The sequence below is a fragment of the Thermobia domestica genome, chromosome 15, assembly GCF_964235325.1.
Source record: "Thermobia domestica chromosome 15, izTheDome1.hap1.1, whole genome shotgun sequence".
NCBI classification, from domain to species: Eukaryota; Metazoa; Arthropoda; class Insecta; order Zygentoma; family Lepismatidae; genus Thermobia; species Thermobia domestica.
The window spans coordinates 190081855-190093908 of record NC_137468.1 but is presented as its reverse complement, the minus strand read 5'-3'; the positions used below and the strand labels follow the sequence as shown (position 1 = coordinate 190093908).

Below are 12054 nucleotides of genomic sequence, written 5' to 3'. Positions count from 1 at the left end.
GCGCTAATGTCTGGGGCTTGGTTCGATCTCAGTGGTACCAGAAAAGTCAGTTACATTTAAAACAAAGTCTCATGAAAATAATTGAAATATGCTTAAAATAAAGACATGTGCACTGCTTTGCACCAGAAAGAAATAACCAGGTGTTTCAGCAGAACAAGAAAAATACAACAAAGACAAAAATTATAGAAAAATTATTTTGGCGTGTTTTTAAAAACTTTAGTGACTGTGAATTTTGCTGCAATGACGCAAACATGACATTGCAAATGTTATCTACTATAAAAGCAAACAGAGGTCTTGTAACCTTGAACTTGCAGTACAAGTTGCAAATCCACTGTGACTAAACAAGAAAAAGTGTCTATCTATCACATATAATAATAATAATAATAATAATAATAATAATAATAATAATAATAATAATAATAATAATAATAATAATAATAATAATAATAGTCAATCTATTTAAATTATTTTTTTCACAATTATGTATGGTTATTGTGGTTAAGCGCATGCCAACGTACACCAATTCCTTGTTCTAATTAATTCGCTATTCGGTAACTTAATTTTGAATATTTTTTTCATATAGTCTATAAATAATGTGCATATGTTATTTATATGCGTGGGTTATAGTCTGCTGTACACGGCAAAATTACAAGTAGCTGTCTTTATTACGTTTAAACCTCTGATAATAAATATAATGTGTATCAAAATTGTACGAAGTGACGAAATAACACCCACAAGAGATATGAACATTCAATACATGGTTACAAGAAACAAAGAAAGCCACAAAACTACCAAAGCAAGAAGTTGTACAATTGTATCTGCAAATTTTACGAAACATTACTATATGACGATTAGAAAAATGTCAATGAAACTCAAAGCATGATCTATATCCAGATAACTTTTCACTTATGAAAGTAAAAGAATCAATCTACCATTTAAAAACGTGTTAGGGAGAGTGAAATGTGAAATAAAAATCCATTTTAAAAAATAGACCAGATAGTAACCAAAATTTTAGAATTTGTACTAGACAGCGAGCGATCAACCAGCAACGGAACATTTTACGTTGCAGTTGGAGTTTTCGGTATTTGTGGTCCTTCCAAATACACTAAAAGCAGCAGTAGTAGCGAAACTTCATCTATGACATTTATAATTCTTTTACTATTGAAAAATAATGAAACAGGAGATCATGCGTGAAAAAATGAACAACTATCATAAACCTGTTTTTGTAGGCCTGTTTGTTTCCAGTGGATTCATAGAAATAGTTATTCAAGAGGAAGAGAACATCTGACAAAGCAGACAAATAACAATGTGATTCCTTAACATTATCCATGATTAGTGCCATGTCATCACTAGGTACGTGAAAAGTTGGAAAGGGGAAAGAAACGTATCCAAGATACCTGTAAGAGTAGATTGAGACTCGTGCGCGTGTTTAAGTCTATGCCTACTCGAGGATCCGTTTCCGATCGTTAGCCCCCACGCCGGTAGCCAACCCAAAAATGTAGGGGCCCGGCTGAAGTTAGGGGGGGGGGGCGATCCAACTATATTATAGTTCATCACCATATTATAGTTCACTTGCAAGCCTGCCGTGAAAATTTTAGGGAGTAAAAATTTAGGGGGCAGCCTCCTAGACCCCCCTGGATACGGGCCTGTTACTTCCCCCCCCTTAGCGAACGCGACCTAGGTGGCTAATAGGTAATTTTACTTTCGCCAGAGTTATAAATCATACTGTGAGCCAGCCTGTGTTTCCAGGTCTTTTTTTATTATTATTATTTCCCGCGCCGGAAGGGTAGAATCAGAATTACCTGCTTCTGTTGGTTTCTTGTAAGAAGACATGATGGTTATCGAAAAAGTATTGCTCTTAGCTGCAGTTTCTCCTTATGTTAAAAAAAAAATGCAGATTTAAAGTAGATCTCATTAATAGACAAAGACTACAGCACGGCGAATTTCACTGGCAACATGTCTTTCTCTTTTTTCCCCCTTCCTTTAGACATCTTTTACTGATTCTGTAACAGGAGGCGGTCTATTGTTCTGAAACGCTCAAAATACGCTCGAGTCGACATATTCTGCGCATGTTTTCGCGTATGCAGCCGTGAAGCGTACGCATGAGCCATAGAAACGCGTTGCAAACGCATGGATAGCCTTTCACTTAGTCCGGTAATGATCATCTTCTAAGCCTTTATTTTTTCGCCAGTCAGCTGGGGGTCGGCTTTTTGGCTCGCTGTCATCCACCTGTTTCTGTCTTTTGTCATATTTGCTGTGACCCAACACTACAGAATATCGCTCTTAACACAATCTAATTGCTTCCCCTTTGGACGGCCCCGGGCCCACTTCCCACCCAGTTCTATAGCAGCCAGTCGATAAGTTACATTTCTAAAGGTGTTTTTCTTATGTCAAAACCATCTCAGTCTACTTTCTTGTCGTTGTTCTACTACTGGTCTCACCTTTATTGTTTTCCGGATCACTTCATTCTTAATTTTGTCCTTTTGCGTCACTCCACACATCAGGTAAAGCTTTGTCTTCCTAAAACCCTCTCTGACTGCGCTCCTAGTCACACATACAAATATATATACAGGATCCAGCTTAATTATTTTGAAGTTTAGCATGCTTAGTGATGGGTATATTCCCGGGAAGATATTTTTCGGAAATATTCCCTGGGAAGATCCCCCAAAATGGGAATTTTTCCGGGAATTTATGTACAATCACAAAAAATGAATTCTATTACTATATTATGATTTCTAAATTAAATTCGTTTTTATTTCACAGTAAATTATTACTAGGAGTCTTTAAAATGTATATTCTGAACGGTATTATGTTATTTTATTAACATTTTATTATATTTAGAGAGTACGCATAAATGGACAATATGTTTTATGAAAGTAAATGTGTGTCAAAAATGGTATAGTAAGTCAACATACTTTTAAACCGCTAAACAGTTTAAATTTATCTGTAAGTGGATTTTCCAAACTTGACTCTACTACTGATATTATAAACATATTAAATGTTTAAATGTTATGAACAAATTAGGTTGGGAAACTGCCAGAAGACATATGCCCCACTATTTTATCAACATTTGCGCTCAGAATATTTACAAGATACTTTATTATCTTTGTAATTTTGCACGTAACATTTTTACACACGGCCTTCTTCCTGCCCATTTCTCGAAATTTCATGCGTTAATTCACATGTAAGAGAAGTCCGACTACCTCTTCAGAAATTCGAGTCAGAGAGAGGAGACAGACCGACGTCTGGGTCTAACGGTGGTACAGGGTTTATTAATAGTACTTCATCTCTATTTCTACATAATTCTACATTACTTTACAAACTTGTTTCTTTTCATCATTAGTAAAAGAGTAAATTAGTTCTTTGCTACTTTTTAGTGCAAATGGAAATGGAACTGAAACAATCATATATATTTTATAAAGTTTAAAAGAATTTTAAATTTTTTAACCTCCAAATTATTTAAAGTGTAGAAGTAAATCATAATATATTAAAATAATTAGTCATATGATTCTTATAATTTGGAAGATAAAGTAAAAGAATGGAAATAAATTCCTTTCTGGGAATTTATATGCCAGGGAAAAAACCCGGGAATATTCCCATTTTTAAAATTCCTTCCCACCGTGAATATTCCCACTGCCCATCACTAAGCATGCTGTTATGCAGTTTAGCACTGTGGCTATATGGACTTACAGCTTAACGTGGGATCCTAATATGATGAGCTTCTCTCAGGATTCGAACCCGAGACTCCCGCGTCAGAGTCGTTTTTGGTAACCGTATAGCCAATAGGGAACTCATACTTACTGTGCTTACAGCTTCATTTCACTCATTCTGTTGATAATGGGCTTTAGAAGCATGCACCATATAAGAAAAGAGACAGAAAAAAAAAAGAATAACAGTCGAATTAAGATAATTTTTCTGAATAGGATGACATTTCTATGTTGGAAAGGAATACATAAATATAAGAACCTAATGTAAAAACGTACTGTCAAAGCTTGTTACTTACCGATTCTAACACACGGAATTCTTATAACTTGTAATAACTTAAAGCTTTGGTTCCCATGAATGATAGCGTAACATATAAATAAAACGCATTTACATAACTTCGCACTTCTACATTCACTTGGATCAAGAATATGAAACAACTGGAGTGAGGCAGTAATATTGTGCTGTTATTACGCATGCGCAAATCGAGTTTGATGTTGCGATATTTCCTTTCTCTTTCCTTCTATGAATGTAATTGTCCTGTGATTACAATTTGATAGAAGCAGTACTTCCACACGAACAGGAATATAACATTAGAAGACTTAGAACGAATAGGAATTCATGATCAGTGCAGACCGATGAAAATAAATACAACTTCAAATCCACACTTACAAATTCTGGTATTGATTTTTGTATTTTTAGTAAGGAATACTCTTCAATTCCTATTCCCATTGAATTCCTAATAGCATTATTTAAAGCGTTATAAATTTACTGCTGGATGAAGGCCCCGACCATTTTCTTCAACTGATATTCGTTAGCTGCTTTTCTTATTCATGTATTTTTTTTTTTTTTGAAAACTTGGGCCGTGAGTGGGGGAAGTGAGGCAGTTGCCCCAGGTCCTATATGTGAGAAGGCATGACAGATACAAGGTAAGACTGAGCTCTTCTGAAATATAACTAGTTTGTTATTTTTAGTTTTTTTTTTTTTTTTGAATTCAAAATATTTAGAGAGGAACCATCATTCTGTGAGGCACTCTTATAACTGTACACTATGACAAAATGTGCCGCGGTGGTTCAGTGGTAAAGCATTTGCCACAAGTGCGTGGAGTCCGTGCTTCGATCCCAACTCGCGCCGAATGGGCTTTGTGGTATAAGAACACTGTGTGCATTGCTTTCTCGAGGCTATTCAATTTCTTCACACTTTCTTCGTTTTACCATCTCGTTCATTAGCATTATTACCCAGGGGCGCACGAAAAAAATTTTCTAGGAGGGGCCATCTCCATAGTTACTATATTACGTATGGTACCAGTATTTCTGGTATTTAATATATGTGGTTTGCTACATTACGTATACTTTTTCGAGAGCCTGGGGTAACAGGGCGTACCCTGCCCCCTTCAGACGCCCATGTTATTACCGTATCCCTTAGCTTCGAAAATTAATCGTAAGTTTTTAAACAAAAGAAAGTATGGTTGTACTGCGGCAAGTGAGTGGTAGAAGGCTCACTTCTTGGGTACTGGTTCGACCTCAGCTGTGGGATTTGTGGTTGACAAACACCGTATACGTAGGTTTCTTCTGGGTTCTCCCGTTTTCTCCCATTTTATCCATTCCATTCGTTATCATCCATCTCATTATCACCATTTCCCTCAGATTCAGTGCATGACCATGGGACGTTAAACTTTTTTTTTTTAATAATGAACTTATAGCGAAATATCACTATCACTGATAGGAAAAGGCCAACATTGGCGCCAAATAGTTTATTGATGCTGGATATGGAAGTATCATGGGGGACTCGGTGGCTCAGTGGTAGAGCGCTTCTCTCTGGTGCATAGGGTCCCTGGTTCGATCTTCGGCTAAGTAAGTTCGTGGTGGACATCGTGTCCATGAGTTTTCGAGCTACTTTCGTTTCCTTCCACATTATCATACCAAAAAAATCTCCCATCATCATTCTCTTGCCTTAATCATCGTTTCCATTAGCCAAACGGACATAATCGTGGGACATTAAACTTAAATATTTCATTTCGTTTCATTTTTGAAATTTTTATTATTGACTCCGCAATGTATCTACTTTCTTCTGAGTTCCCATCAATCGACGGTACGGGTCTATTCAAAACATTTAAACTATCCATATTGCATTTGGTCATATTCTAAATCGTGTCTTATTCGGTTGTTAACACTGGAATATCATCAAGTGCCAACATTTGACCTACGTTCTAATTTGGTCGCTTTGTGGAACATTTGCCAACCAACTCAGTTGCCAATGTTGGCTCTACCTTATGATTGGCCGCTTTGCCGAACATTTGTCAACCAATTCAATTGCCAACGTTGGCCCTACGTTGTGATTAGCCGCTTTTCCGAACATTTGCTAACCAACTCATAGCCAACTTTAGCCCTACTTTGTAATTTTCCGCTTTGCCGAGTATTTGCCAACCAACACAACTGGGAACGCTGTCCCTACATTATAATTGGCCACTTTGCCGTGCATTCGCCAACCAACTAAACGCCAACGTTAGCCCTACATTATAATTGGCCTCTTTGCCGAGCATTTGCCAACCAACTCATTGTCAACTTTGGCCACACGTTATAACCGACCACCTTGCCCAGCATTTTCCAACCAACTTAATTACGAACGTTGGCCCTAAGTTGTAATTGTCCGCGTTGCCGAGTATTAACCAACCAACTCAACTGGATTGGCTGCTCTGCCGAGTATTTGCCAACTTTGAAGCTCTTTCTAAAGAAGGATTTTGCTAATGGCATGGTTTAACACATGGAAATAAGAGATAAATTTGAGTTTTATGTGTTTATAACTTAAAAGTTATTACAGTTATGTGAAATCCGGTTACACCATGAGTTTCCCTTATAATACTAGCTCTGTTTCATATATCACATGACCCCTTCCCATTTCAACTTTTTGAGCGAGATTCAACATGGTGGACAGCAAGATCGTGCCTGTTCATCGGACACGCACCATAAAGGTTACTCCTCGGTCTAACCTGTCCCTACAATTACCAATTCCGGGTATCTACACTCAATTTTTATTTTATAAGGGGTGATAAGGAACTTTTGACTCATTCTGACTCATTGACTCATTATATCAGGAAAATAAATTTTAGTAGGTCTCCAATAAGAAGGTGTGCCTCTAATGAAATAATTCTGGGTACGAACATGGTCTGGAAGAGCAGTTGGAAAAGGGATAGATGATGCCATTGGGGGAGACGTCGCCCCCTTGCCCTCCTCAAGCGTCGACACTGATGGAGAGAGGGCAAATAAATTTAGCGGGAATTTGATATTTATATAAATTTTATTTTATGATAATAATAAACAAATAAAAAACCTAAAAATCCACTGATATGTAGGGTTTTGCCCAATGGTGGCTTTGGCAGGTAGCACGGGTAGGCACAAGCCTACTCAAAAATTTTGAAAAATATATAAACGCTAAAAGATACAATAAAGAGTAAACATATTTTCCACTATTTATATTAATGGTAGATAATTATTAGAGCAACCCAAAAGCATAAAAGGCATAATAGCTATTTACACATATGGTTGGTATCTTGTACATGGTTGTAGTTGCCTAAGGGTCCAGAAGAAACTAATTTTAAAAGCATAATAAAGCATAATTATAAGATATAGCACAATTCCTGGAAAATTTTGTTTAACTGCAAGTTTAACATACTGTATTAATATTTTTTAAAACCAATATTTACAATGCAAAATCATTGAGAACATAACAATTCCACAATGAAAAGCTTATTTTTATTTCTGTAAACTTTTTGGTCTAATCTTTTGACGTGGAGAAAAGAAAAAAATGAGGAGAAGAAGAAGAAAACTTTCCGCCAACAATGAATAGTACACAGCATAAAATATTAATAAATAGATCAATATATTTAGAATATTTAATGTATAGTAAATATTATACATTATACACGATTAATGTACAACAATGATTGAAATTAATAATAAAGCATAATTTCTTTAAAAAAAATAAAGCATAACTAAACAAAAAAAAAAAGCATAATGTGGGTTGGTCTAATAATTATTTAACAAATAGCATCAGCCACAACTGTAAAAGTAATTTCCTACTGTCATTAATCAATCAAATGCGTATATGTATCCATAAGCGAGGGAACGGGCCCACCCAAAATTGAATAAAAATCCTAAAACTACCCCTCACCGAAGAAAAATCTGAAATGACGCTGGTAGAGGGAACGGGGTCTTCACCCCTCCTAGGATCTGTGCCCATCACGTTGGTCCATTTTCTTAAAAGAGTAAAAAAGTAAAAACCACTGAAACTGATGTAATAATGCTTCCCTAGGGACATGCTACCCACTTTTTTCTAATACAAGAGAGAAAGAAAGAGAAAATCGTCTGTGATTGTGAGTGGAACCGAGGCAGAAGAAAGTTTATGCATCTAACTCTGGCCTTGAACTTACATAGTACAATATCTTGAATAGTCACGATTTCCACTTTTCACCAAATAAAGATTTGTTTACATTACATCATCTGTTTTGCAGCATACCACCAATGTTCACGAAGTTCCATTTGTAACTCTTTTTCTATGTAGTTTCATGAATGGCCACAGATGGCACTAAAAGCATCAATGTTGTTACAGCAGTAGTGTAATCTGGTGAGGAAAGAGATTATTGTTAGCAGGATGCGATTGATGTTTGTAAATATAAAAATGAAATTTAGGGTGGCGAGCACCAAACTAGTATAAATTACTCTTGTAGTAACTCTTACTTCTTTAGTCTGGACTACTTTAGTAAATTACTTCCGTAGTAATATACTCTTTTAGTAACTGTTGGAGAGCTCAATTTCTATTTACTTCTTTAGTTATAACTAAAGTAGTAACGCCTTTTTACTAAAGAAGTAAGCCATTTCTGCACACTGCTGCCACGTGCATTTCGTTTTCTATCGGCACCTGAAGCTTATCGGAAGATGCGCCTATGAAGAAAGACAGAGAATATGGGGTTGTAGTGAAGGACAGGAAGTTGTTGGCAAAAACAAACGAGCTTCATTCGTTAAAAATGCGTTTAATACGAGAGGAATATGATGCAAAAATGTTGTTAATTGAAAGACAAAGACAAATCATGGAAGAAGAGCATAACTTTAAATGGAAAGTTCAAGAATGAAATGGAGCAAACTTCAGGTCCCGGTTCTTCAGGCAATATGTTCGAAAAGTTTAGGTTTTTGTAAATAAATATAAATATGTTTGATATGTATAAAACATATTTTATATGTTTGATACTTTTTAGTGGTTTATGTGTTTTTGTTTTCCACATGACATAATATTTGTGTATATTATTTCAATATTAGTACATTTAATTTTTCTAATTACCACATTCTAATATTAATTCGTGTTAGCAAAATTATAAAAGTAGACATTTTGTTTTTCATTATCAAAACACTTTTATTGTATAACTTTGTGTACTGAAGTAAGAAATAAAAAGAAAATATTAATTCCCTAATTGCAAAAAAGAAAAGAAAGACAGAGAAACATAACTATAAAATTATACGTAAATAAAAGAATTGCCTTATTTATTCATTTTAAAAAAAGTCTTTACACTAACTTGTTATTTTACTAGAAAATTAGGTATAATTTTAATTAAAAATAATTAAGTATAATAGACCTTCTGACAGATTGCCTTGCAGCATCTGCTTCTGTATGAAATGCATATTGGTTGATGTCATTCGCATCCACAGCATTAAGGTGAAACACGCTTTCAGTTCTATTCCAAAGTAGTGTAGAGCTGCAGCATTCCCACATGTGTTCTGCTTATTTCGCATCGTTTTAGTAAGAATTTGGAAATGTTTCTTCCAACAACGAATGTACGTTCTATTACATATCTTGTAGCAAAACAGGCTCTGGTCTAGCGCCCTTCGGCTCCTATGTGGGGTAGAAATACAGGAGTCATAAGGTGTTTGAAGAGAGCATGTCCACTGTCTCCTTAACAAGCAACCCATCATATTGTCCATTATTAAATTCTACAGCAACTACTATTGTCCCAAATGCATGCATCATGTGTAGAACCCAGCCAACCGCTTACCATGTTCAAAAATTTCATATTGGCATCACAAATGATTTGTGTATTGATAGAAAAGAAATTTTGGCTATTTCTATATAGTTCTGCTTGTGCTCCAGAAGGACAAAGTATGGGTATATATATACATAATCTATGATCCCTATGACATTCCGCAATCCACCAATTCGATAGAATTCCCTTTTGTTCGTTGATATATTTTCTTGGTTTTGTGGCATGCATACATACAGTGGCTTTAAGGCAATAAAACTGTCTACCACTCTGTTAAAAGCTCTTCCGGCAGTTAATGAGATCCCCTGCTACAATTTAATAAGTATATACCAGTGCGAAATATTTGCAAGCCGCAAAAGAAGTTGCAGCTAGGAGACAAAGCACAGTTACTGTCAGAATTATGCTACATTTACGGCTCCAGCATACCAAACAGCGACTCGAAAGATTCCGTACGAAACCCAAACGGTTCTTTGAAATCATTGTCGCTATACATCGCAAATGGTTCTCTTCTCTTCATTAAAAGCCTCATTCTTGGGATGTGTACCTCTTCTGCCATCTCATTATATTCTTCGTAGACCAGGTAATCCATAGAATTCGATATTTAACACGCAGAAACCAAAGAACTCATCTTACTCTCTAACTCCACAAGTAGTGGAGAGCACCATCAAAGAGTACACTTAGTAACTTTAGGGGTAAATAAGACCAAAATTTACTCCTAAGCACTAGTAGGAGTAAAGAACTCATCTTACTCTCTAACTTTACTCCTACTAGTGCTTAGGAGTAAATTTTGGTCTTATTTACCCCTAAAGTTACTAAGTGTACTCTTTGATGGTGCTCTCCACTACTTGTGGAGTAAATAAATTTACTACAGTAGTAAATGAAAATTTTACTTCTGTAGTAATTTACTCCTTTAGTTCAGTACTCTCAACTGGAAGTTGCCAATTTCCTTCTCTCTTAGTAAGTTACTACTTTAGTTTCACTTACTCTTGGTTGGTGCTCGTTAGACTAACAACTCAGGCGAAGAGACACGGATAATTAAAGCAAGTGAATGGTTGGGAAAGTAAATATTAAGTACTGGCTCACTGGCAGGGACGTACGTAGAGAGTGGGTCCTGGGGGTCCAGATCCCCCGAAATTTCGACTTTTGTGTAAATTTAACCTAATTTTAGGGGTAATTTTAGGAATTTTAATATAAAATACCTTCATATTGAGTTTGGACCCCTTCCGAAATAAATTCCTGCGTACGCTACTGCTCACTGGGAATTGAATACGGGAGCACGTACACCAAGGGCGGATCCAGAAATTTCTTAAGGAGGCGGAGTTTACACAGTCCTATAACCCTTTCAACACGGGGAAACACAATTGTGCGGGTTGGTTAAAATAGATGTGGAAGTGCCCTCTATTACTTTTGTGCTTCGAAATGGCGTGCAGAAATTGTGGAAGTTTCGTTCAACGCTTGTTTTGTTTTGTGATAGGTCATTTTTGGCTCGTACAAGCAAAAGAAAAGTAATGTTCTCAACGAAGCCATGACGTCTAAAGGTAATGCTTGTGTTTTCATACATTTTCTTAAGTGTTTTTCAATTATTTGCATTGATTTCGTGTGTTAATATAACAAGGATTCTGATGTAAATGTTACATTTAAAAAACTATGTACCAAATTTCACAAAATTAAATCCCCACGTTAAGCGGGTTTGCATATCCAGGCTCCTAACTATGAAAACATTTACGCTCAGTCCAACCTCAATCATTTCACGAATTCAACCTGTTTTACGTATGTTATTAGGACATAATATCGAATGTGATTTATTCTAAAAACACTTTTATACATTGCAAGAGCTGTAACGTCCAAATATTTACTGAGAACTCATAGTCGTATCGGAATAAACAAAAGCGAGTATGGAACAGTAAACTGCTATAACAAAAGGCAAAAGAGGATGTGCAAAGGTATACAAAACGATCGAGTGGTTTGGGACGATACACTATCAATCACATGTTTGTGTGTTCAAACCCGCTAGCAAGTTGTTTCTTTTTTAAGTGTCTTCCTATTTTCATCCGGAGGCTGAAAATATTTCTTTGAGTAACTCATTGAAAACTTCTTTTTTTTTTCAAATTCGATTAGAACGGAACATTATATGAATTGCGAATCTTAAATCCATAGCTAAAAAAATGAAGTATACTCACTACTCTATTATCCTCTGATTTGTAACGAAAAACTATTTATAAACAGTGGTGACTTCAGAAAATTATCCTCGGGGGGAATTTCAATATGCGGGTGGAGGGCAAACATTGGTAGTCCACATTGAGTACGATCGGATATATGGTCCT

The 12054-nt window shown here is 35.9% G+C and overlaps 1 protein-coding gene across 1 annotated transcript in view; it reads right to left on the bottom strand.

The window, feature by feature from the left end:
* The window catches only part of LOC145671416 (cytochrome P450 6k1-like), an 82594-nt gene extending 78436 nt beyond the window's left edge, over positions 1-4158 (bottom strand). Inside the window, exon 1 of the mRNA XM_081740586.1 lies at positions 4004-4158. The gene's annotated coding sequence lies outside the window, so the exon portion shown is untranslated. The remainder of the gene's footprint in view (positions 1-4003) is intronic.
* Positions 4159-12054: the final 7896 nt, after the last annotated feature.